General features: G+C 39.5%; 1 long non-coding RNA gene across 12 annotated transcripts in view; it reads right to left on the reverse strand.

The window, feature by feature from the left end:
• Positions 1-26,874, reverse strand: part of LOC127490509 (uncharacterized) — a 604,070-nt gene that overhangs the window by 243,005 nt on the left and 334,191 nt on the right. For 11 of the 12 annotated variants that reach the window (XR_011381454.1, XR_011381455.1, XR_011381434.1 and 8 more), the window contains exon 4: positions 15,751-15,816. This is a non-coding gene — a long non-coding RNA (uncharacterized lncRNA). The remainder of the gene's footprint in view (positions 1-15,750; positions 15,817-26,874) is intronic. The other variant, XR_011381435.1, reaches the window with a different exon arrangement.

Consider the following 26,874-nt stretch of genomic DNA (forward strand, 5'->3'; position numbering starts at 1 on the left):
ATTTGGAAAACATTTGCCAATGTCTGTTCAGTTTTTAAATTCCCAGTCATGTGTTTTTTGTTTGAGAAAATGCATCAAGTAATAATGGATTTATTGTTAATTGTGCAACACTGGAGCTTCAAAGTTTAAGTAATCTCTATTCCATTGTTGACTTTATTCCATGTTGACTATGGACGTTTGCAGTCATTTATTTATTAATGAGAACTGATAAGTGAACAGTGCTACCACCTTCAATTGGTCAAACTTCATCAGAGGGAATCCAGGGTTCTTCACATGGATGAGTGTGCTAACGAAATCAAAATCCTGGTTCGGTGCTGTGGCAAAGTGGGTAAAGCCACTACTTGCAGTGCTGGCATCCCATATGGGTCCTGGTTCAGGTTCTGGCTGCTCTGCTTCTGATCTAGCTCTCTGCTATGGCCTGAGAAAGCAATAGAAGATGGCCCTAGTCCTTGGGCCCCTGCACACATGTGGGAGACCTGGAAGAAGCTCCTGGCTCCTGGATTTGGATCGACACAGCTCTGACATTTGCAGCCATCTCAGGAGTGAACCAGCGGAGGGAAGACCTCTCCCTCTCTCTCTCTCTCTCTGCATCTGCCTCTCTGTAACTCTGCCTTTCAAATAAATAATCTTTTAAAAAAATCCCTCTAAGATAAGGAGGAAAAGAGGTACAGTCATCTCCATCTATAGTGGCTTCCATGGCACCCAATGGGGCCTAGATTCAAATAAATACTTCCCTATATAACACTTAAGAACTAAACACTTCCTTCTTAGAGACATTTTCCCATGGTTATAGAAATCAACAAAAAGTCCGTGGGGCAGAAAAATCAGCATGGAAAACTCATGTCAAAATTCTCAGCATTCATTCACTATCTCAATATGAATGGCTTTGAATCATCACATGTAAAAAGTGCCTTCATTGTTTCCTGCTTTCCTGCAAGAGAAAGATCTGAGGCAGAAAAGGAAAATAGGACTTTTTTTCATCTTGCCAACAAGTTGTCTGGGCCTCCCTTACCTTTTCCTATTAAACCTTCAGAAAATAACCACTGTGTCCCATCTCTATTCCTCTTCACAAGAGAGAAATGCTTCCAGTCTTGGAACTTCCGTGTTAGTGATGAAACTTTATATGGAGTCATGATTAATTAAGCAACTCATTAGTAATACTGGTCATTGGGATCTGATATATTGTGCTGATGAACTAACACACACCACTTATATCTTTTTGTGTTGAAGAAAGCTGAGTCATGGCTCACCAAAGCTGGACGGGCCTGAAAGCTCATTTTATGGATGAGAAAGTTAAGCAAAATATCAGCTTATTCGTTGAAGGTCAGGCAGTAAATAAACAGCAAATTGGGTTAGAAGCTTCCAAAGTGGCTCTCCAACACCTTGCTGCAGATATAAGGCCAATGTCTACGGGAATTGCAGTCCCATGTGGTGAGAGGCTTCAGGCCAGGGACTCACCAGCTGTCTCTCAATCCCACCCTCCAAAGGCTGCCAAGACCCTTTATCCCAAGACTAGTCTCAGAGAGCTGGTCCCCAGTGAACTTGGAGCAGGCAGCTCCAGCTAGGCAAACTGAGTGGTATCAGAGCTACGGCAAGGATCCCAGTGCCAGCAACAAATGCCACTGTGCCTCGACTAGAGCAGTGGCTGAAACTTTGGACAAATTGACTTTCTTTAGAAGCAAGCTGGTAAAAAAAAAATGATTTGCTGTAGAATTCCTGTTAGTCCAGTCAGCTCTCATCCTCTTGTGAAACCGGATTTGCAGGCACATGCACTGGCCAATGAGTCAGCCCTTAAAAAGTCATTCATAATTTATGTACAAACAAGAATAGCTTTTGTTTCAGAGAATTTGGGAGAGTTTTGTAGGCTGCTTTCTTACAGTCCCATTTCTGAAGAACTGTTCCTGTCTCAAGGCAGTCCCTATAGACCTATAAATACTTTGATGTTCAGACATCTGGAACTTATATTTGGTGTTGACTAATGAGTATTATTATTTTATTATGTATTTATATATGATCTGAAAGAAATTTGAGGTTATATGCCACATAACTCTGTATACACACTGAACAATGACAAATTCTTTTTCCCCATTACACTTATGATTTATTACTTGGGCAGAATAAGTTCTGAGTCACACAGTTGACATATAATTGTGTTTTGGAAGATAGTAATGGGATAGAGAGAATGTAAAATTGCCCTTAACATATATTGTTAAAATAATTTGTAAGTGGACAAAATGGACTCCAGAGATACTATTCCTCTCATTTTAAAAAATATCAAAGAAGAATCAATATAACAATACACTCCAGTTCTCCTTTTGAATGAGTAAAGAAGAGCCTTGCTCTTAGAAATACATGTGGGTATGTTTGAAAGGGCAATAAACAACACATAATGGATCTGACTTCAAAGAGTGCCTATTGGAGAACCAGACCTATTTCAAAGTCGAAGGCTCAATACCAAGTTTGCCTTGGTACCAATAAGCCACAGGTAAACACTGTAAGATCAAAGGGAAAGGTGGGTGTGTGGAGGGGCGTGTGATGACATTACTTTCTCAGCAAAGCATTTCCCCCAAGGGACACTGGAGATGATTCCCTGTAACAGCCTCTGGTGTATAATCAGAAATTTATTTCAGAGGAGTGTCAGAGGTTCTTGGCTATGGAAGAATTGCAGCTCAAATCTCATTTAACAAGAGGCACACTGGAGGTGGCAGGCACTAGTGAGGAGGCTCCTGAGCTGGAGAGAGATAAATGGCCCCTTTAAAGGCCACACCAAGCCATGCTTGCATGCCTGCCTGCTTGCTTGCTTCTCCTTCTCATGAGCAACATCAGTGTAAACTGGCTTGACCCATCAGTGGGCTGTCTGGCCCTCCGTGGAAGAATGAACTCTCTATGCATGCAGGCAGAGCAGCTGCAAACAAAGGCGCATTGCAGTGTTATAAAGCCTGAACTTCCTACTGAATCAAAGCATTTCCAGAGGCTGAAGCTGCGAACAGGATATGCCATTGACAGTGAGAAGAGTACCATGTGGCTTTCCAGGAGAATTCTTAAAATTGACTTATCTGCTTTGCTGAGAGTCCCCAATTTCAGTGCCAGAGTGTGGGCAGAATTCAATCAAAGTCATCACCCAGAGTACTATTAAATCCAACTCAACTGCATTTCAGGGCCTTTATCTAGGAGCTGACTCCATAGCAGGGAAAAAGTATTTTAGTCAACAAAAGAGTAGGAAGGCATCCTGAACAGACCAAAATCAAAATCTTGTTGAAAGAATGTTATAAAATGAAGCAATAATTCCAATCTCTCATACACACAATCTTTTGATGGGCTTATTTTACTGCTCGTGATAAGTAGATATGAATGTTGCTCGGGAACACAAACTTAAGAAATGTTAACCTTATTCTGCATGAATGCAAAAACCTGAGATGAAGGGATAAGACTTCTGGACTATGTTTAGACTGCATAAAAACTATCTGTCCTCTATATTTCACATGTGTCACAATAGTTTCCTTTGACAACCTTCCAATGAATTCATTTCTTGTCCAAAAGATTATGTGAGGGTTAGTTGATTAGAAGTAAACAAGAACTAGATTTACTGAAAATAAACAGAGCAGCAGATCCATGAGTAGTGTGAACTAACCTCATTATAAACTATGGAAAATAGATGATGTCAGGTTCTGTCATTGATTGCCCTAGTATCTCCCAAACGGTTTTCCTCCTGCAGTTATTCCTACTCCAGGGCCTACATTGTTACCAGCTAGGTAAGTCAATATATCAGTTAATCTTCCCTATCACGCTTCCCACTTTATTATATTATGCCAGGATTTGGAACTATGCCATGCTTTCGATTAGGGGTCCTAATAATATTACAAACAAGTACCAATGCCCTCAGGTCAGGGCATCTGCACAGTCCCGCAGTTTAACTCAATATCTATCAATCTAGATTATCCTTACCCTTAGGATTGGCATCCTTTTTAGACAAAACCACTTAACCTGGTAAAATTGGAGTAGTCCAACCCTTCTCTGTCTCATTCCTTCTGGTGAGTCTGGACCCTGCATTATTTTGTTCAGGCTATTTTCATAGTATCATATCCCAGTCCATTTTCTCCAGACTTGCTATTTGGCTGCTTCCCAGTTTCACACCTAAACAGTGGTCATTGCTTGGATCCCCAGACCTTGTATGAGCCTAATGAAATGATCAGTTACAAACTGGTTCCAGAAATAACACCAAGATTCTAGACTTTAAAGGTGCTGTACTGACCTTTAAAAGCCACTCATGAGTCTAGCTCTACCTTCAACCCTGGAAGTGTGCCTTTGCCCATATCTGGCCCCTTCCCCTCTCTATTGTGTAGTGTTACGGAGTATGACCTATCATGTATCTGAGCCACCATGTATTATCCTTGATGAAGGAAATAAGGCTCCTTTGCAATAATTTTCCATTATTCTAATTTCTTTGCCAATAATATGATAGCCAGTGTGTCAATTATGAGCCTCCCCCACCCCAATGTAATCTTCACTTTCAATTAGGAAAGAAAGGAAGGACTTACGTACAACAATCCATTTAGACATATATTTTCCACAAAGGAAGATTCATGGAGAAAAAGTGTGGGACAAGCTTTCTGACACAGATTCGTAGAGATGCACAATCATTTTTTAGTTAATAAATATTTTACGAGCACCTTCTATATACAGGTCCTTGTTCTAAGTGCTAGAGATATAGGCATAAAGCACTTTAAAACATTTGCTGTCATGGAGTTCACATTCATAAAACCTAGCGCACTATCTGCGTGATCCAAAAGCATTTTACATCTCTGAAATATTTTTTCTTCACTAAGAACTTTGATGTACAGGATAAGAAATTCCTTTCAAATTTAGCATTCCACTCATATTTAAAAATGCTAAGTAAACATACGAAAATCACATGCTAACATAAAAGATACTTCCCTGAATGGATGTCAGATCTAAAGGGTAGGTAGAATTCAGCTTAACCCAATAATATTTACTAAGTATCTAGCATGTGCCAGTAGGAGTTAGAACTACAAAGATGAATGTGTTACATACTTACCACTCTTTAGTACTTCAACATCTAGCTTGGAGGAAAGTATACAAAATGAGTTATTTTCAACAATTTTATTCTTGATAAACTACTCTTAATGATTACAAACTATGTAACATACAAAAATATAAAAATCACCAGAAATCCAACCAACTGGAGATTGTCACGGAAAAATCTGGTGATCCTTTGTCCAATCATCCCCCCATGCTTGCATGGACATGTGAATTCTTGTATATTCTTTCATGTTAATTGGAAAATGCACATATTTAAACACTGCCTTCTCTCATTGGCAGTATATGTATCTATATAATTTAATTACTGTAACATATTTCACTATTTGCTTGTACCACAGTGTATTTAACTACCTCCCTATTGTGAACCTTATATTCTAATTTTTCCATATTAACAAGAATACTTTGACAGGTATTCTAAAACTCACTTTTAGCGTAGGCATTTGGAGCAGTGGTTAGGTTATCAGTTGGGATGCCAACATCCCATATTGGAGTGCCTGGGTTTTAGTCTTGGCTTCAGTCCCAATTCTAGCTTTTTCTTAATGTTTACAATGGTAAGCAGCACTGATAACTCAAATAGTTGGTTCCAAATTACCCAAATGGGAGAGACTCATATTTAGGTCAGCAACTGGCTTTAGTCTTACCCAGCCCCGGCTGTTGTGGGCATTCGGGGAGTAAACAGCAGGTGTGAGAGCTCTCTCTCTCTCTCTCTCTGTCTCTCACTGCCTGTCTCTCTCTCTCTGGTTCTCTTTCAAATAAATAATTGATAAAAAAAATAAAACTCACTGTTTTGTCATTTGTGTCAGTATTTCCCTCAAATACATTTTATTAGAATATTTAGTACAATATGGATACCATTTGTATATTTACATTTTAAATTTTGAAACATGAAATACATGAAACTTGTATAACTTACATAAAATTTTTTAAAAAGAGATAAGGAAGAAAATTTTTGAAATATTGCATTTTCTGCCAGTTTACTGTTCTAGTGACCATAAAGGAAATTACCTCATTTATCTGCACTCATATTTTTTCTCTGAATCTATTTAATGTTTGCTAATATTTTAGGCAAAATGCATACTGAGATTTTCTTAACTTTACTTTGATTATCAGTGAAGCCGGAAACATATGTGTTTATTGGATATTTATATTCATTTTCAAATTGGCAGCTCAAGCTTATTGCCTTTTTAAATTTTTTGTATAATTGTATAAATTTTTTTTTACTCACTGGCTTTTATGTGTACATTAGAAATATTATCTCTTATGTTATCATAGGTGCTACAAATATTTTACCAGTGTGTAATTTCAACCTTGTAAAATTATTTTTAGCCACACAAAAGACTTTTTGATCACTGAAAATTTCAAAAATTACAAAATATAAAGAATAGTATAAATGAGTCCCCATACCCATTACTCAACTCCAATAGTTATTATTTCATGGATAATCTTATTTCAGTGCTAAACCTCTTTTCTTCCAAACTGTATTCTTTTGAAGCAAATCCAAGACATCCTATTATTTCATCTACAAGTACTTTGGTAGGAATTACTAAAAGATACAGATTTCAGAGAGGTTTTTAAATGTTACCAAATTTATCAATATCTTTCACTAATGGTTTCTAGTTTTTTAAATATACTCCAGTTATTCTCAAAGCCAAATTTATGATATATTTATATAATTTATATATATATTTATAATGAATTTGAGTATTATTGTTGTCCTATATTTATTAAATATTTGATCTACTTCAAAATTACTCAAGAATCAAAATAGGGTCACAGAATGGTATCACTACCTCCCAAAAATATTTACCAAATAATTTCTCCAACTCATGTACACCAACTTTTATCACATACTAAGTTCCCCATACACATAAGAGTGCTTCTGTATTCTTTCTATAGACTATTGGCTACTTTCTCCATCAGTAAATGTTACATTGGTTTAATCTCTGTTGCTCCCTAAAATATTTTGATAACTGGTACAACAAATTTTTCATTAGAAAAATTTTCATCAAAATTACTTTTTAAAATGAATTTGTTCCAATTTTCAAATTTCTGCTGTGATTTTAACTGATTATGAAATAATATTATAGATTAGAGAAACTTGTTATCTTCTAAAGTTGAATTTCTCAACCAAAAAATAGGTGTGTCTCTTAATTGTTAGAGTCTCCCTTTGTCTTTCAGTAGTGTTCTGCAGATTTCTTCATACAGACCTTATGACATTCTTTCTAAATTGGCTAGTTTATGCTACTTTACTGCTATTATTAATCCAATTTTCTCTTATACAATATTCTTCTAAAATGTTCTTATTTACATAATGAAGAGGATATGGTGATGTATGTGTGGAAATATGTATACATACTTACAATCCATCACTATGATAACTATATTTTAATTTTTCCCCATCCCTTTTAATTGTGAAATCTTGACATGAGGGTTCAAAACTGTTGGGTTGATAACATTGTCAAGTGAGCAGACAAATGATGGACCAGGGATTGAAGCATTGTCAATTGTTACATTTTGAACACAGATCATTCAGAAGGATTGACTTCAGCACCTCAAGGGTCAGAGAGCCAGGAGATGGTAAGCCAGTATGTGCATAAAACCATATGTTACTTCCAAGAAAGAAAGAGGAGTCTTTAAGAAGCTTCTCATAGTTAGTTCCTAGCTTAAGAAGTATCAACAGTTAAAGACAGCACTGAAAAAGAAAAGTAACCAGGAACCTGAGAAAGAACAAAGGGAGAGGACTGGCAGTACTCCTCACCATGAGTCGTGACTACATTGGCCATATTGGGTCACCACCCAATTCCTTTTGAAAAGCAGGACTGCAATATAACCCTGTGTGTTGAGGAAGCAATGTAGTTCCAGAGCTGGGGCAAACTCGAGAGCATTTCTTTACAACTCCTGATTTTTTAGAGGAGAAAAATTGGGCTCAGAAGAAGAAAGGCATTGTCCATGGTCACATGGTTAGTTAAGTAGGGAAGACTCAAGCTTTTCTGGACTAGTCTGGGCCTCCAGACATCAAGCCCAGAGTACTGTCCCTTGTACCATGATGGTTCAAGAATTTTTTTTTTTTTGACAGGTAGTATCATAGACAGTGAATAGACAGTGAGAGAGAGAGACAGAGAGAAAGGTCTTCCTTTCATTGGTTCATTCCCCAAATAGCTACCACGGCCAGCGCTGCACCAATCCGAAGCCAGGAGCCAGGTACTTCTCCTGGTCTCCCATGGGGTGCAGGCTCCCAAGCACTTGGGCCATCCTCCACTGTCCTCCCGGGCCACAGAAGAGAGATGGACTGGAAGAGGAGCAACCAGGACTAGAACCCAGTGCCCATGTGGGATACCAGTACCGCAGGCGGATGATTAACCAAGTGAGCCACTGCGCCAGCCCTAAGTTCAAGAAATTTCAAATTGAGTTTTCTGAGGATTTAAAAATTCCTAAATTAGTATTTAGCCTTGTGGATCTGGGTGTTTCTGCTCTATTTCAATACATAGAGCCTTGGGAATAAAGAAGCCTACTTCACTCTTTGTGTTACTCATGGTCATTACTAGAGTACCTAAAGGAAAGTTCATTTCTGGGCAAACTGCAGTTGTAAAGATTTATGTGTGACTTTTTTCTGAACAGACATGAACAAATCCAGGAATCAAGTATAATTTGAGCAGACAACTCCATTTTATCAAAAGAGGAGACAGTGGAAACACCACAGAGTCACTGGCTTTAGGCAAAAGTAATGAATGCTCTATTTTCTCCATTCAGAGTCACTTGCAAATCTACCATTGAGTGTGAATGAGATTATTATGTGCTATAGAACCCATTTATTTTTAAAAAGCTGTGCTTGCAATAACAGAAATTTTATTTTCATTTAACTGGTCTGTAATAATGCCATATTCACCAGGTGAGTGGAAGAACATTGGTGATGTTCAGACTAGTTGGAGCTGTCAGACTATCTACATAGAGATGGTTAATTGAAAATGATATCAGTGGTTTTCACAGTAAATTATATCCAGTTTTAAATATAAACAATAAAATTGACATCCATTCTTCATATATATATTAAGAAATAGAGGTAATGTACATCAAAACAGCTATTTTTTCTAATCCAGGAAGTAAGCTGACATAAAAGAATAATAAAAACAAATGTCCCATGATTTTAATGTAATGCACATATACTTTGCTAATGACATGCATCTCAGATGTTCCGGAAACTGCCCTAGTCTACAGCACATCACATCAGAATAAAGCTGATGGAAGTCTGAGCGGAGGGAAAAATAGGAGATAACAGGTGATAAGTTCAAAGAGGGAGATGATGATTCCTGTCAATAAAAATCACAGACAATAACTCAAATAACTAAGGACTTTGGGAATATAGGGCTCTACACATGTAGTTTATGTAGTTTTAAACACATGACTGAATTATCATATTGTACCATGCTCATAGTGATAATCTGAAATCAGAGAGGAAAGCTATTGCATGTGCTAAATTATTTTCTTAGAAAAGCATGGAATTCATTCATGCATTCCTTTTTATCAAAGGATTCCATCAAAATTATTTTCCACTTTACATTAAGGCATTTTTGATAGAACTTTCTTTAAGCAGGCCTTTCCTCCATTGAGTCAAGTAAGTAACTTCAATATTAGAAAATAGTATTTAGATATTATACTCAAGTGCAACAATATTTTAAGTGATACAGACTCTTAAGTATATTTCACACTAATTTATAAATGTCTAAAATTAATTTTTATCCTAACACTGATTCCATTGCATCACTTAAGCAAGACTTATGCCATCAAAATCCTTTTGTCAGGAAGCATCCTAAAAGTCAAATTTCTGTGGGGCTGACACTGTGGTGTAGTGGGTAAAGCCGCTGTCTGGAGTGCCAGCATCCCATAGGGGCACGGGTTCGAGACCTGGCTGCTCCACCTCTGATCCAGCTCTCTGCTATGGCCTGGGAAAGCAGTAGAAGATGGACCATGTCCTTGAAACCCTGCACCCACATGGGAGGCCCAGAAGAGTCTTCTGGCTCTGGCTTTGGATCAGCGCAGCTCCAGATATTGTGGCAAACCAGGAAGTGAACCAGCAGATGGAAGACCTTTCTCTCTCTCTCTGTCTCTGTCTCTCTCTCTCTTTCTGCCTCTCATTCTCTCTCTGTTTAACTCTTTCAAGTAAATAAATAAATCTTTTTTAAAAAAAAAATTCAAATTTCTGAACACACAAGAGAAATGCTGCGTTGGTGCTCTGTAAACTTTATACCACCATACAAAAACTAGGAAACCATCCCTAACTCAAAAAAAAAAAAAAAAGGATTCAGATTAAAAACATATTCCAGGCCAGTGCTGCGGCTCAATAGGCTAATCCTCCTCCTTGTGGTGCTGGCACACCAGGTTCTAGTCCCGGTCGGGGCACCAGATTCTGTCACGGTTGCCCCTCTTCCAGGCCAGCTCTCTGCTGTGGCCAGGGAGTGCAGTGAGGATGGCCCAAGTCCTTGGGCCCTGCACCCCATGGGAGTCTAGGAGAAGCACCTGGCTCCTGCCTTCGGATCAGTGCAGTGCACCGGCCGCAGCGCGCCAGCCACGGCGGCCATTGGAGGGTGAACCAACGGCAAAGGAAGACCTTTCTCTCTGTCTCTCTCTCTCACTCTCCACTCTGCCTGTCAAAGAAAAAAAAAATATATTCCATATAGTTTGAATCACAAATGCAAGATGAGTAACTGATTCAATTTCATAAATATAAATACATTCTCAAGAGGAAAGGAATAGGATTTTGTTAATGGGATCTTCTTTCCTTGCTTTTTGTATATTAAACCAAAATTTGTGGTTCAAAGTAGACAGTGTTAGGCAACATGAGCTTTTGTAAATGTATTTACTTCTTCTTAAATGGATCATAATATCAATGTGTTTTATAGAAAGCTTTTATTTAATAAATATAAATTTTATAGTTACAACTTTTAGATTATAGTGGTTCTTCCACCTATACCCACCCTCCCACCCCCAAACTTTCCCACCTCCTACTTCCTCTCCCATTCCATTCTTCATCAAGATTCATTTTTAATTATCTTTATATACAGAAGAGCAACTCTATACAAATAAAGATTTCAACAGTTTGCACCCACATAGACACCCAAGTATAAAATACTGTTTGAAGACTGGCTTTGCTGTTAATTCTCATAGTACAACTCATTAAGGACAGAGGTACTACATGGGGAGAAAGTGCGCAGTGACTCCTGCTGTTGATTTAACAACTGACACTCTTATTTAGGACATCAGTGATCACCCAAGGTTCTTGTCATGAGCTGCCAAGGCTAGGAAGCCTCTTGAGTCCACAAACTCTGACATTATTTAAACAGGGTTATAATCAAAGCGGAAGTTCTCTCCTCCCTTCACAGAAAGTTACCTCCTTCATTGATGGCCCCTTCTTTCCACCAGGATCTCACCCACAGAGATCCTTCATATAGGTCATTTTCTGCCACACTGTTTTGGCTGTCCACGCCTGAAATGCTCTCATGGGCTTTTTAGCCAGATCAAAATGCCTTAAAGGCTAATCCTGAGGCCAGAGTGCTGTTTAGGGCATTTGTCATTCTATGAGTCTGCTGTGTGGCCTGCTTCCCATGTTGGATCATTCTCTCCTTTCTAATTCTATCTATTATTATTAGCAGACACTTGGAGTATCAATGTGTTTTAGAGATCATCCTTGAAGATCTGATTTCCAACAATAATGTGCTCCTCTGGATAGCAAATAAAGGACCTGAGTACTCCTCTCTTGTTTTATGGAATTGTGATCTAAGCCCAGAAAAAGTCTCTATAGCCTCACACTCTAATGGTCACAGCTGGATAAGAAAAATAATGGTCAGTTCTCTAAACATCTGTGCCCACTGTGAGGCTATTTCTCATTAAGTCTTTGCTTGAGTGGCCCATAGTACCTTTTAATGACCTGACTCATACTACATTCTTTAATTGACTTAATGGGTATTTTCAAGGGCTAACTATGAATCAGGAATTGAAGAATATACACTGACCAAGCAGGTAGCAAATCAAAGTCACTAACAGTTTTGTAGGATGACCCCAGTGCCTTCAAGACTATGGTGGATGCAGTACCCAGGATGCCAAAGTGCTCAGTGATCTGATAGAAATCTGTAGAGTTGAAGAGATCCACATGCAAATTCTGCTCTGTGAAATATGAATGTAGTGCAGTAGCTTTCCAGAATCACAGAACCACTGATGTTCTATGAATTTGACTGAGAAGCATCTGTGCTTAAACAAGTATAAAGAATGGAATAAAATCTGAATTCTGTTTCCAAACTCAATGCCAAACTTCCTTTGAAGCCTACTGTTTCCATCATAACTGAAACTTGTTCACCTACTTTGGGCTTATATACATCAAAAAAATCATTGGCTTTTTTTTTTTCTAGAAGAAAGCTTATCATAGATTCTGTGTGTATACTGACTTTCTCTAAGCTGTTGATTTTACATTAAATTTTCCTATGGAATTTTATAGCTAGAAAAGGTCTCTGATATCATCTATTCCAGTGATAATAAAAATAACTACAAGCAAAAGGAGGAAGTATATGCAAAGGCTTTATATCTCATAGCCACAAAAAATACTTGTTTTATGATCCCAAGAACATCTATTTAAAGAAAAGGATCTATAAGAACAAAAACTACATTTGAAAAAAAAACTGAATTAATTCAAGTAATTTGTAGTATAGATGAAGATACGGATACTCGAAAAGAGAGACAGGACTTGACAAACATCACATATTAGGTGAGTGACAGCATCTGAACTCACATTAAGTATCTCCTACTTCTTGTTCAGGAATTTTCTAGTAGGTCATGCTGCCCCCTGTCAAGGTGTTTAAATCCCACACTGCCTAGAGTTATGACAGTACGTCTATAGTCCATAGCGTGATGAAGTTTCTATTCCTTCCAGGCTCTTTATTATTCTCTGTAATACTCTTTTTAATGACTCTTTGAAATGAGGACACCTTATGGCATATTAAGGCCTCAGAATTTGATCAGAAAAACTATTAGTATTACCAGGAAGACTTGTTTGTAAAGAGTCCATGTTTTAAAACAACAGAACCACAGCTGTGTTTCCAGGATGGTTCCAGGAAACAAATGAGCTCTCTCCAGACTCAATTACAACAGGCAATGTTAAGGCTGAACTAGGACTCTCAAGGAATAAGCCAGAAAAGATGCAAAGGATGGAAAGGAAAGACAGACAATTTGAAATAGAATGTGTTCAAATGGAAGTGTAGCCTGAGGATACAGGGATATTTTTTTTTTTTAACAGGCAGAGTTAGACAGAGACAGAGAGACAGAGAGAAAGGTCTTCCTTCTGTTGGTTCACCCCCCAAATGGCTGCTACGGCCAGTGCGCTTCACCAATCCAAAGCCAGGAGCCAGGTGCTTCTCCTGGTCTCCCATGTGGGTGCAGGGCCCAAGCACTTGGGCCATCCTCCACCGCCTTCCCAGGCCACAGCAAAGAGCTGGACTGGAAGAGGAGCAACCAGGACAGAATCCGGCGCCCCAACCGGGACTAGAACCCGGGATGCCGGTGCTGCAGACAGAGGATTAACCAAGTGAGCCGCAGCGCTGACCAAGGATACGGGGTTATGTGCCATCCTTTAGCCTTTAATTATGTTCAACAATGAGTTCAAGACTGCTACACAAACTTTCAGGTGAAAAATTTTCATGCAAGTCTCAATGAATTTTATAAACATGTGACTTACAAATGTTAACATATACTTATTCCTAGCATGTCAATATGCAGATAGACAGCATATAATAACATTTAATTATTATTTATACAATAATGATTACTGAAAAAGGAAACAAATAGCCATACATGGACAAGAAGAGATTTAAGAGAGAACATCATCACTACATCTGTTCAAAATGGAACAACTAAAAGGGCCAATACAGCAGACAACTAAAAATCAAATCCATGTTTCTCTTTACCAGTTAACTGAGAATTATCTCTGCATGTTATCGGTCTGCTACAGTTGTAAGAAACAATAACTGTGTCTAGTAATGGACTTCCATCAACTGGATATAACCCCAGCACTTTACTCTTCCTAATAACTCAGATAATGTGCATATATCTGGATCTCTGGATCTCTTTTAAAATTCTTTTTGAGATAGAGAGAAACAGATGTGAAAGAGAGCAAAATCCATTCTGATAGTTCACACCTCAAATGCCTGCATTGGCCAAAGATAAGGGGCCAAAGCTAGGAGCCAGAAACACAACCCATGTCTTCCATATGAATGCCATTGAACCAATCACTTGAGCCAACACTGTTGCCTCTCAGGGTTACGTAAGTCCCCAACTCTTGAAAATATCTTGACTTTCAACCTGCTTTAACCATGATCTCATTCTACCTTTCCCCTCTGGGTCTCTTAATCCACTGATTTGAAGCTCTAGTTTAACATTAATTTTTTAATTAAAAGGATCATATATCATGACCAAGTGGGATATGCAAGGATCATTCAATATATGCAAATCAATAAATATGATATACTATATTGAGATAATGAAGATCTAAAATCATATGATCATCTCAAGATTCAAAAAGCATTTGGCAAAGTTCAATATAATTTTATAATAATAATAATAATCTATCAACAAATTAGGTATAGATGGATGTACCTCAACAAAATAGAGGAATATATGACAAACCCACTGATGGTGTCGGGTCATAGATTTAAGTCTTTAATCCATGTTGAGTGAATCTTTGTGTAAGGTGAAAGGTAGGGGTCTTGCTTCATGATTCTGCATGTGGAAATCCAATTTTCCCAGCACCATTTATTGAATAGACTGTCCTTACTCCAGGGATTGGTTTTGGATCCTTGATCAAATATAAGTTGGCTGTAGAAGTTTGGATTGATTTCTGGTGTTTCTATTCTGTTCCATTGGTCTATCCATCTGTTTCTGTACCAGTACCATGCTGTTTTGATAACAACTGCCCTGTAGTATGTCCTGAAATCTGGTATTGTGATGCCTCTGGCTTTGTTTTTGTTGTACAAGATTGCTTTAGCTATTCAAGGTCTCCTGTGTCTCCATATGAATTTCAGCATCATTTTTTCCAGATCTGAGAAGAATGTCTTCGGTATTTTGATTGGTATTGCATTGAATCTGCCATTTCAGGCATTTAGCAAATGAACTAGTAGATGGGAGCTCTCTTCCTCTCCTCCTCCCCCTCCCCAACTTCTCTCCCCCTCCATCTCCTCTCTTCTTTTCCCTCTCTTTCTCAAGTAAGTAAAATAAACAAATGAGTAAATAAATAAATAAATGGTTTTTAAGGTGATAAACGTTTGATAACAAGTAATACCATGTTTTATGAACTTACTGGAGCTAGACCCTGTGGTATAAGTCACATGACTTATAACTAGTAACCCATGGGGTGGGCATTGTTTCCTGAGTTTCACAGATGAGAAGATGGAGCCTCTGAGAGTTCAAGTCAATTGCTCCAAGATCACACAGCTATTAATGGTGGCCCAGCACTCCACAAGAGATGGATACTGAACTAAATACGTATGCACACAGCTCCCACCAGTAGCTGCAGGGTTAGTAGCTATGGCAAAGTGAGTTAGTGACTTGCTTTCTTTCTAATTCTACTGTTTTTCTAGGACACTGATAGTTGTGCTTTGTCCTTTCTAAGATCTTTATGGGGAGTTGAATTTTAAGGCACTAATTATTTACTTGCATTTGATAACTTCTCTCACTCCAGGAAGCCAAAATAATTTTCTTCTTTCTTTTTGTTTCTACCTGGAAAAGAAATGTACACAAAATTAGTTCTATTAGGTAGCTTGATGATACCTAAATTGTACATAAATAACATGTTTAATCTGCAAAATAGCATGATGTTTCACTGTAGAAAACAATGTTGGGCTGGTAGTGTGGCACAGTGGGTTAACGCCCTGGCCTGTAGCGCCGGCATCACATATGAGCACCGGTTCTAGTCCCGGCTGCTCCTCTTCCAATCCAGCTCTCTGCTATGGCATGGGAAGGCAGTAGAAGATGGCCCAAGTGCTTGGGCCCCTGCACCCACATGGGAGACCCAGAAGAAGATCCTGCCTCCTGGCTTCAGATCAGTGCAGCTCCGGCCATTGCAGCCATCTGGGGAGTGAACCAGCAGATGGAAGACCTCTCTCTCTGTCTCTACCTCTGTCTCTAACTCTGCCTGTCAAATAAATAAAATAAATCTTTAAAAGAAAACAATGTCATCATTGGGTTCAATCTGGCCACCATTCATTTCTTTTCAAAGAAGTGGACTTGTTGTTTGGTATCAGTGGGATACTCTTAAATTCTGAATGCACATTGCTGTATTGCATTAATCATGACATAGATACAGGGGATGAAAATAACCAATTTCCTAAATTAAAGGGTTCTAGTAAGACAAGATATGCTCCATTCATCACTTTTAATTTGTCTTGGCTAATAGTAACAACAATAACACCTTGAGTTTAGAAAGCGCCTTTCTTCCAAGAAGTTCAAAGTTCTAATGTGTCATGAAACTAGACAGGTAGTCGTGAACTTGGCAACAAGAGACAAATGTTATTAGTTACAAATTAAAAAGAAAAGGTAAAACCATAATTTATTTGATCAACTCCTCTCCCTTAGGATGGATTCTGTGTGGTGTATGAAAGAAAAATGAAGAAAACTTTGAGTTTAGAGGAACAGGTGTGTGTATCTTGAGCCTACCAAAAATTCACTGGAGGTTGCGTAAGACAGCAACGATGTCTATCTCATGGGATTATTATTAAGACACAATTGAGGTTCCACCTCACCCCGGTTAGAATGGCTCACATTCAGAAATCCACCAACAACAGATGCTGGCGAGGATGTGGGGAAAAAGGGACACTAACCCACTGTTGGTGGGAATGCAAGCTGGTCAAGCCACTATGGAAGTCAGTCTGGAGATCCCTCAGGAACCTGAAGATAACCCTACCGTTCGACCCAGCCATCCCACTCCTTGGAATTTACCCAAAGGAATTTAAATTGGCAAACAAAAAAGCAGTCTGCACCCTAATGTTTATTGCAGCACAATTCACAATAGCTAAGACCTGGAACCAACCTAAATGCCCATCAACGGTAGACTGGATAAAGAAATTATGGGATATGTACTCTTTAGAATACTATACCGCAGTAAGAAACAACGAAATCCAGTCATTTGCAACAAAATGGAGGAATCTGGAACACATCATGCTGAGTGAAATAAGCCAGTCCCAAAGGGACAAATACCATATGTTCTCCCTGATTGGTGACAACTGACTGAACACCAAAAAGGAAACCTGTTGAAGTGGAATGGACACTATGGGAAATGGTGACTTGATCAGCATAGCCCTGACTGTTAATGAACAACTTAATACATTATCCCTCTTAGTAGTTTCTTTGTCTGTTCTACTTAATATGACTGGTTTAATTCTGTAATTAATTCACAGTTATTCTTAAGTGTTGAAATTTAACTGAAATGTGATCCCTGTTAAACATAAGAGTGGGAATAAGAGAGGGAAGAGATGTATAATTTGGGACATGCTCAAGCTGACTTGCCCCAAATGGTAGAGTTAGAAACATACCAGGGTACTCCAATTTAATCCCATCAAGGTGGCATGTACCAATGCCATCTCACTAGTCCAAGTGATCAATTTCAGTTCACAATTGATCATAATGAAAGGACTAAGAGTCAAAGGGAGCACATAAGCAAGTCTAGTACCTGCTAACACTAACCAATAGAATAAATAAAGGGGAGAGTGATCCAACATGGGAAGTGAGATACTCAGCAGACTCATAGAATGGCAGATGTCCTAAATAGCACTCTGGCCTCAGAATCAGCCCTAAAGGCATTCGGATCTGGCTGAAAAGCCCATGAGAGTATTTCAGGCATGGAAAGCCAAGACACTCTGGCAAAAGATCTCTGCGAGTGAGATCTCAGTGGAAAGAACAGGTCTTCAAAGAAGGAGGTACCTTTCTCTGAAGGGAGGAGAGAACCTCCACTTTGACTATGACCTTGTCTAAACAAGATAAGAGTCGGAGAACTCAGAGGGCTTCCATAGCCTTGGAAACTCATGACTGGAGCATAGGGAGATTACTGATGCCATAGACAGGAGTGTCAATTGGTAAAGTCAACAACAGGAGTCACTGTGCACTTACTCCTCATGTAGGATCTCTGTCCTTAATGTGCTGTGCATTGAAATTTAATGCTATAACAAGTACTCAAACAGTATATTTCACTTTGTGTTTCTATGGGGGTGCAAACTGTTGAAATCTTTACTTAATGCATACTAAACTGATCCTCTGTAAAAAAAAAAAAAAAAAAAGAAAGAAAGAAAAAACTATCAACTCCCAACTTGACTCTCACTGGGATTAAGCATGACAATAGGTCTGATCTGATTTCATCATCATTAAAAAAAAAATCATCTATTATTTTTCACTTTATGTTTCTGTGTGGGAGCAAACTGTTGAAATCCTTACTTAATGTATACTAAGCTGATCTTCTGTATATTAAGATAATCGAAAATGAATCTTGATGTGAATGGAAGGGGAGAGGGAGTGGGAAAGGGGAGGGTTGTGGGTGGGAGGGACGGTATGGGGGGGAAGCCATTGTAATCCATTATTCGTACTTTGGAAACTTATATTCATTAAATAAATAAAAAAAAAAGACACAATAAGAGTTACAGATGACACTTTGTAGGCCATGAAATCTCATAATGCAAATGTTAAATTGTTGTTTTGATACTGACACTAGTAGGAAAATTTTGTGTACACTAACTTGTTGGTGCATATCAACTTCTACGCCTCATGCTGAACTTTATTTTCCAGTCCCTGCTGCTGTGGTATATGGCACCCACTGCAACGCTCATCACTGTTGAATCAGTTTGGATTAAATTAGATTGCATTTATATTCTTTTCATGCAGATTCATATAAATAACTTATATGGCAATCTGATATCCCCATTTATTTTATTTATTTTTTTATTTGACAGAGTTAGACAGTGAGAGAGACAGAGAGAAAGGTCTTCCTTCCGTTGGTTCACCCCCAAAAAGCCTCTACAGCCAGAGCTGCACTGATCCGAAGCCAGGAGCCAGGTGTTTCTTCCTGGTCTCCCATGTGGGTGCAGGGCCCAAGCACTTGGGCCATCCTCCACTGCCTTCCCGGGCCACAGCAGAGAGCTGGACTGGAAGAGAAGCAGCCAGGACTAGAACCCGGCGCCCATATGGGATGCTGGCGCCGCAGGCAGAGGATTAACCAAGTGAGCCATGGTGCCAGCCCCAATATCCCCATTTTAGACATGAGGAAACAGACGTTTTACTTCTGGAAGATCAACTTCATAATCTACAAAAGTCACTCCATGTGACTCAAATCAAGAATACTGGGGGCAGGCATCTGGTACGGTGGTTAAGATGCAGCTTTTGATAACTGCAGCCTAGCTTGGAGGCTTGGGTTTCAGGACTGGCTCCACTCCCAGTTCCAGCTTCTTGCTGATGCAGTAGTAATGGTAAGAATAGTTGAGTCCCTGCCACCCACATGGGAGTCCTGGATTGTGTTCCAAGCTCCCAGAAGCCTCAGCCTGGCCCAGTCCTGGCTTTTGTTGTCAGCATCTGAGAAATGAATCAGTAGATGAGACCTCTCTTCCTTTCTCCCCTCCCTTCCCATCTTCTCCCTTCCTCATTTCCTCTTCCTCCTCCTCCTCCTCTTTGCCTCTCATATAAAATAATTTTTACAAAAAGAATAAGAATCCTTTGGGATTCAAGGGAATCCTTGTTTTTAACCTTAGTTGAGAATTTTCCCATGTTTCTCAGATACAATTTAATCATTTAAGAAAGAATTAGGATTGTCTCAAAATAAATGGAAGTTAGTACTTATTTTTCTAGTTCCAAATGATTCAATGGACTATGAAAGCTAATTATCAGGGCCAGCATTGTGGCACAGTGGCAAAGCCACTACCTGGAACACTGGCATCTCATATGAGTGATAGTTTGAGTCCTGGCTGCTCCACTTCTGATCCAGCTCCCTGCTAATGTTCCTGGGAAAGCAGCAGAGGATAGATGACCCAAGTCCTTGGGCCTCTACACCTATGTGGGAGATCTAGAAGAAGCTCCTGGCTCCTGGCTTCAGCCTGACCCAGCCCTGGCCATTGTAGCCATTTGGAGAGTGAACCAGTGGACCAAGGATTTCTCTCTGTCTCTCTCTCTCTCTCTCTCTCTCTCTCTCTGTAACTCTGCCTTTCAAATAAATAAAACAAATCTTTAAAAAATAAAGATAACTATAATTTCTTTGGGGAAAAGACAGTTTTGCAACAGGATCTCAAAAAGGAATGATAAGCACTTGCATTGCCCTTGGAAACAGCTCACAAATCTTACCTCCCTGTTTCACAGATGAGGAAGCTGATACATAGCTAATGATGTAAACTGCTCATAAGAGATGAAAGAGATGAAATTAGATCAATTTGTTATCTGAAAGTGACTAGCACTCCAATAGCACAAGGTCTTCAAAAAGTTCATGGAGAGTCATATTATGAAAAAAATTAGAAGTGTTAGTGGTTTTTCATTAAAATAAACATCTTTTAATTTAATTTCCCCATAAACTTTTGGTAATATCTTTCTAGAAAAAGACATGAAAAGATCTTCAGCCATAAGCATTCGAGGAAGATAAATAAATGAGGAATCATGTAGCTGACCTTATAATTCAAAGAAGAATGGCTTCACCACCACTGCCAACAAAAACTGAAGCTGTTCTGCTCAGCAGCCAACCAAGACAAAAATCTTGATGTCAGGTTGCATGGTCACAGTTGATAGTAACGGGCTAGGCTTTTGTTAGGTTTCTTTCTTTTCTTTTTTCTTTTCTTTTCTTTTTTTTTTTTTGTTTCATTTTCTGGTCTTGATTTTTCCTGTCTAATTGAATTAGCAATTATTTGACTAACTAACCCAATAAGCTAGCTTTTTTAGCCTCTAAATGATATAACCTAAAAATATGAAAGGAGATAACAGAAACAGAATAAAGAATAATGGAGTTAAGATAAAAAATATAATGGTAGACATTAAAAATAGACACCAAAGGGGAAATGAATTATTTGCTCCTAGAAAGCTGAGGGAAAAAGATAATTTTAAAAAAATTTAATCACCTTTACATTTTTCACTTGCTTTTTGTATTTTTTGAGGGAGAAGAACTATGAACTATGATAAAATGGGAAATGCTTTAAATAATCACTCAAGATCCTAATATAAAATGTATTATTTATTTTATATTTAAGCATTTATAAACTATTTTAAGACAGAATGCATATACTCTTCTCAAGTGCTTTATGAAATGAGAAACTGCTTTAAGATTTATCTTTGTTTGAGTACAGGCTCGCACACTGTGGGTTTGTTTAGAATGAAATTCAGGCAGGCAGCAAACCTCTCCAGAGCTTCCCTCTGGCTGCCTGCACATTTTTATTTTAATGTTACAGAAATAGCACTGACGAATGTATACCCATACATAGGCTGTATTATCCAAGACTCAGAAACAAAGTTGTAAAATGTTCTTATCATAAAAGCTACTATGTATAGAGAGCTTTCTATTCATCAGATCAAGGTGAAGTCTTGTATCTACTTAGTTCATGTAACCTTCCAACTGCCCTATGAGGAGCTAGTAATCACCCCCATCTGATAGTAGAGGATGCTAAACCTGAGAGAAGTTAAGTAACCAGCCATGGCCAGACAGCACACAAGAGTTGGAATTAGGATATGCACCCAAATCTGCCAATTTCCAAAGCCTGATAGGATGCAGCCACTGTTTTATAGGCAGGGAACAAAAATGCACTTATATCATCTGAAGGCAGGCCAGTGGAAGCTGAAGTCCCATGGCCCCTGGTTATGGTTTTCACTAGAACTGGACTTGGTCCTAGGAGAGAGTTTCCTGAGTCCCAGGGAATGGTGGATTGGCCTGTAGTTCAGACTAGTTAGCTATCTACTTTGTAATCACTCTTCCATATTACTTTAATACAACTTCATTCTCTAATCTATTTCTGCTCTTAGTTTTTATACTGAGAGACTACACCGAAATATACTGCATTGTCTTGCACAGAGACAACAAAAACATGACCTGGGTGGAGCTTAGGTGGCCTTGAGCCCCAGTCCCAGATCCACTGTTCACCAACTCTATGGAAAGCAGTAAAATATATTAACTGTGAAGCACTTTGCTATAGCTATACTTGCGCTATCTCATTTAACTTAAGTAATCTGTGGTGTATTTATAGTCTCCTCATGTACAGATTAGGAAACTGAGCTTGAGAGCTTTCAGGGCTTGAATCCAGCCTCGGCCACCTACTAATTGCATGACCTTGGACACACTACTCTTAGAACTCTGTAAAAGTATAGCATAAACTTGGCACACAAAGGCTGTCTATCTTATTTAGCTCAATGTATCTTTTCAATATCTAATAGAATGCATTAAAATATTAAGAATTCAGTTACAGTTTAATTTAGATAGATGGAATAGTACTGAAAGAATTATATGAAGCAAACATTTATGGATTAAGTCTTCAGGAGGCAGTAAAGTGTGTCAGGCCTCTTGTAGGCGGAGCCAGGAAAACAGTGACTCTCAACTTCTTTGCATTCAACCTGCTTAACGGAGAGGGGAATTTAACTGTGCTTTGGTTGTTGAGGATGGGAGAGTGGAAGAGCATCTAACCCACCACCCACCAGTTATCAGCTACAGACTGAAGTCCTCCAAAGCAAGGCCCTCCAGTGCTTTCCTGACTTTGGGTTATAACCGAGATGCCCCCATTCCAGCTTCCTATGCCTGAAAGACACTTCATTTTTCACACCCCTGTTGACCCCATTCCTTTACCTGGAATGCCCCCCAAACACATCCTCATGTTGACCCAAAGCCTTCAAGGCAAAATTCAACTGGAATTTCTCTTAAGGACCTCTCTGGAGTCTAACAGAGTTAACTAGATTAACCCGGCACAGCGAGTGAGCCCAGGAGCTCAGCAAATATAAAAGCATGTCCCACACAACACACTCAGGGAAGTGACCTGATAATCACTCTCTACATCCTCAACTACTGCCAGAGCCTGGCTCAGGGTACTTTCTGTATAGTGGACTGGAACAAAACGGGGTGTGGCCAGAAACTCTTGTCTTTAACCTCTGTAGTAGATAGCAAATCAAGTTTGTGTTCCCCAAGTGACTGTCTTTATCCTCTTTATCCCCCTCCAACTCCTGCTTTAAATACGAACAACTCACAGGGCTGTGGTTTGCCCTCCAAGGCAATGGAAACTGGTTTGGGTCAGAATTGTTTTAATTTCAAAAATAGGAATATTTCAGATGAGTCATCCTCCTTAGTCATCGTGGGGTGAAAGTTTAGGACGAGCCAAGGGGGAACTCTGCCCTTAACCACATCTGAAATGGAGAATGTCCACTGGGCTCTCCTCCACTCTGCCATCTCTTCCCACAATGCCCCTGGTGGGAGTTTCATTGGAATTGTTGCAGGTCTGTTTTCCAGTGGCACTGAGGGAGAGCACGGACAAGACAGGTCACAGTGGCAGGAAGGGAAGCAGTCAGGCTGAGCGCGAGGTCCTGAAATGACAGGTCTGTTGTCAGCTCTCCACACCTGGAGCTTCTGTGGCCTCTCCAAAAAGGTGCAGATGTTGTGAAGGCAGAGTTCTAACCATGAGCACTATTGTCTCCTTTCTCTCTCCTTGCCTCAAGGAGAAGAGAAACACTAAAAAAGAGATAAACCCAGGCCAGCAATAGGCATGAAGGGGTTAAAGCCCCAGCCTGCAGTGCCAACATCCTATATGGGCACCTATTGGAGTCCCAGCTGCTCCATTTCCAAGCCAGCTCCCTGCTAAGGCCTGGAACGGAAGCAGAGGATGGCCCAAGTGCTTGGGCCTCTGCACCCATGTGGGAGACCCAGAAGAAGCTCCTGGCTCCTGCTGTCATATCAGCTCAGCTATGGCAGTTGCAGCCATCTGGGGAGTGAACAAGCAGATGGAAGACCTCTCTCTCTCTCTCTCTCTTTCTCTATGTAACTCTCTCTGTAACTCTGCCTTTCAAATAAAAATTTGGAAAACATTATGTTGAGTGAAATAAGCCAATCCCAAAGGGACAAATATCACTTGTTCTCCCTGATCGGTGACAACTAACTGAGCACCAAAAAGGAAACCTGTTAAAGTGAAATGAACACTATGAGAAACGGTGACTTGATCAGCCCTCACCCTGATTGTTGATGAGCAACTTAATATGTTATCCCTCTTAGTATTTTTGTTTGTTTGTTCTACTTAATACTTTTGGTTGAATACTGTAATCAATACACAATTATTCTTAAGTGCTGAAACTTACCTGAAAAGTGATTGCTGTTAAATATAAGAGTGGGAATAAAAGAGGGAAGAGATGTACAATTTGGGACATGCTCAAGCTGACTTACCTCAAACGGTAGAGTTAGAAACATACCAGGGGATTCCAATTCAATCCTATCAAGGTGGCATGTACCAATGCCATCTCACTAGTCCCAGTGATCAATTTCTGTTCACAATTGATCATAATGATAGGGCTAAGAACCAAAGGGATCACAGAAACAAGACTAGTGTCTGCAAATACTAGCTGATAGAATAAATAAAGGGAGAGAATGATCCAACATGGGAAGTGAGATACACAGCAGACCCATAGAATGGCAGATGTCCTAAACAGCACTCTGGCCTCAGAATCAGCCCTTAAGGCATGCAGATCTGGCTGAAAAGCCCATGAGAGTATTTCAAGCATGGAAAGCCAAGATGCTCTGGTGGGGGGGAAGAAAAATCTAAATGAAAGATCTCCTCGAGTGAGATCCCAGTGGAAAGAATGGGTCATCAAAGAAGGAGGTACCTTTCTCTGAAGGGAGGAGAGAACTTCCACTTTGACCATGGCCTTGTCTAAATATGATCAGAGTCAGTGAACTCAGGGGGCTTCCATAGCCTTGGCAGCTCATGACAAGAGCCTAGGGTGATTACTGATGCCATAAACAAGAGTGTCAATTTGTTAAGTCAACAACAGGAGTCACTGTGCACTTACTCCTCATGTAGGATCTTTGTCCTTAGTGTGCTGTACATTGTGATTTAATGCTATAACTAGTACTCAAACAGTAGTTTTCACTTTATGTTTCTGTGTGGGAGCAAACTGTTGAAATCTTTACTTAATGTATGCTAAACTGATCTTCTGTATATAAAGAGAATCGAAAATGAATCTTGATGTGAATGGAAGGGGAGAGGGAGTGGGAAAGGGGAGGGTTGTGGGTGGGAGGGACGTTATGGGGGGGAAGCCATTGTAATCCATGAGCTGTACTTTGGAAATTTATATTCATTAAATAAAAGTTTAAAAAAAAAAGAAGATAAACCAATTGTTTAACTTCCCCCATAAGTTAACGTGTAAGAGGGTATTTCAAAAATTATCACTATGTTTCTAAATCTGGATATATGAAATACATGAGGCTGGCACCGTGGCTCACTTGGCTAATCCTCCGCCTGTGGTGCCGGCACCCTGGGTTTTAGTCCCAGCCAGGGGGCCGGATTCTGTCCCAGTTGCTCCTCTTCCAGTCCAGCTCTCTGCTATGGCTCGGGAGTGCAGTGGAGGATGGCCCAAGTCCTTGGGCCCTGCACCTGCATGGGAAACCAGGAGAAGCACCTGGCTCCTGGCTTCGGATCAGCACAGTGCGCTGGCCGCAGCGTGCTGGCCACAGCGGCCATTGTGGGGTGAACCAACGGAAAAAGGAAGACCTTTCTCTCTGTCTCTCTCTCTCTGTCTAACTGTGCCTGTCAAAAAAAAAAATAATAAGTTTATTTGGGTATAAAATAATTATGAAATCTATGTGTAGTTTTTTTAAAAATACAAATTTTAACAGAACCCTTTGAAGATTTCTCATACTTGTGGATTTCAAATTTTTTGGCACCAAAATAAACATCTCTTGATTTTGTTTTCCATGAACTTTCTGAAGCATTCTTGTATTTACTGAGAGCCTCTTAAGTGCCGGAAGATAGGCACAGAGGATATCATAGTAAGCAAATACAGCCACAACTCCTAGCATCATGGCAAATAGAGCAGGGGTCAAGAGCACAGGTCCTGGAACTAAATATCCTGTCTGACCTGATTACCAACTCTGCCATCTGTAAGCCACGTGACCTCAAATGAATGGGTTCATCTCTCTTTGGTTTGGTTTCCTCATCTGTAAAGTGGGAAAAAATAATGTCATTATAAACACTAAATAATAAAGTCTCTGGTATATAGTAAACTCTTCATAAATTGTATCCATTAATGTTTAATTTAGATACAAAAATAGCCAAAATAATCATAATTACCTTGAAAAAAAGAAATCCGATTATAAGTGAGTCATAAATGCTGTGATATTGAGGGTGAACACTGGGGAAGTGTTTGGGGCAAAAGATGGGACATGAGTGCAAGGCAAATCCTTATGGTAATGAATACAGAGCACTTTGCGGGTACTGGAAGATCGACAAAGCTGGAACAATGTTTAGGGGCCTGTTTCAAGGTACAGCGAAGTGGTAAGATCACAGGCATTGATGAGAACTTGGCAATGTAAACAGGGAAGATAACTAGATCCTGGGGGGAAGGGCAAGGAGTCCTTCAGAATTACACACACAGAATCACTCTAGCAAAAGATGGGTAAAACAAGACCATGGATTCAAACGGGGTTTTCAACAGGATGCTAATCTTTGCTGTGTAAAACTGTGCTTTTGATACAACCAGAGGAGAAGTTAGTTGTGGAGGAGCCTCCTCTCAAACACCCCATATCCTTCTTCCCTCCAACCTGGGCCCCAGAACATCATCCCAGAAGACTGGCCCGAGGGA

Source organism: Oryctolagus cuniculus, chromosome 1, assembly GCF_964237555.1.
Source record: "Oryctolagus cuniculus chromosome 1, mOryCun1.1, whole genome shotgun sequence".
NCBI classification, from domain to species: domain Eukaryota; kingdom Metazoa; phylum Chordata; class Mammalia; order Lagomorpha; family Leporidae; genus Oryctolagus; species Oryctolagus cuniculus.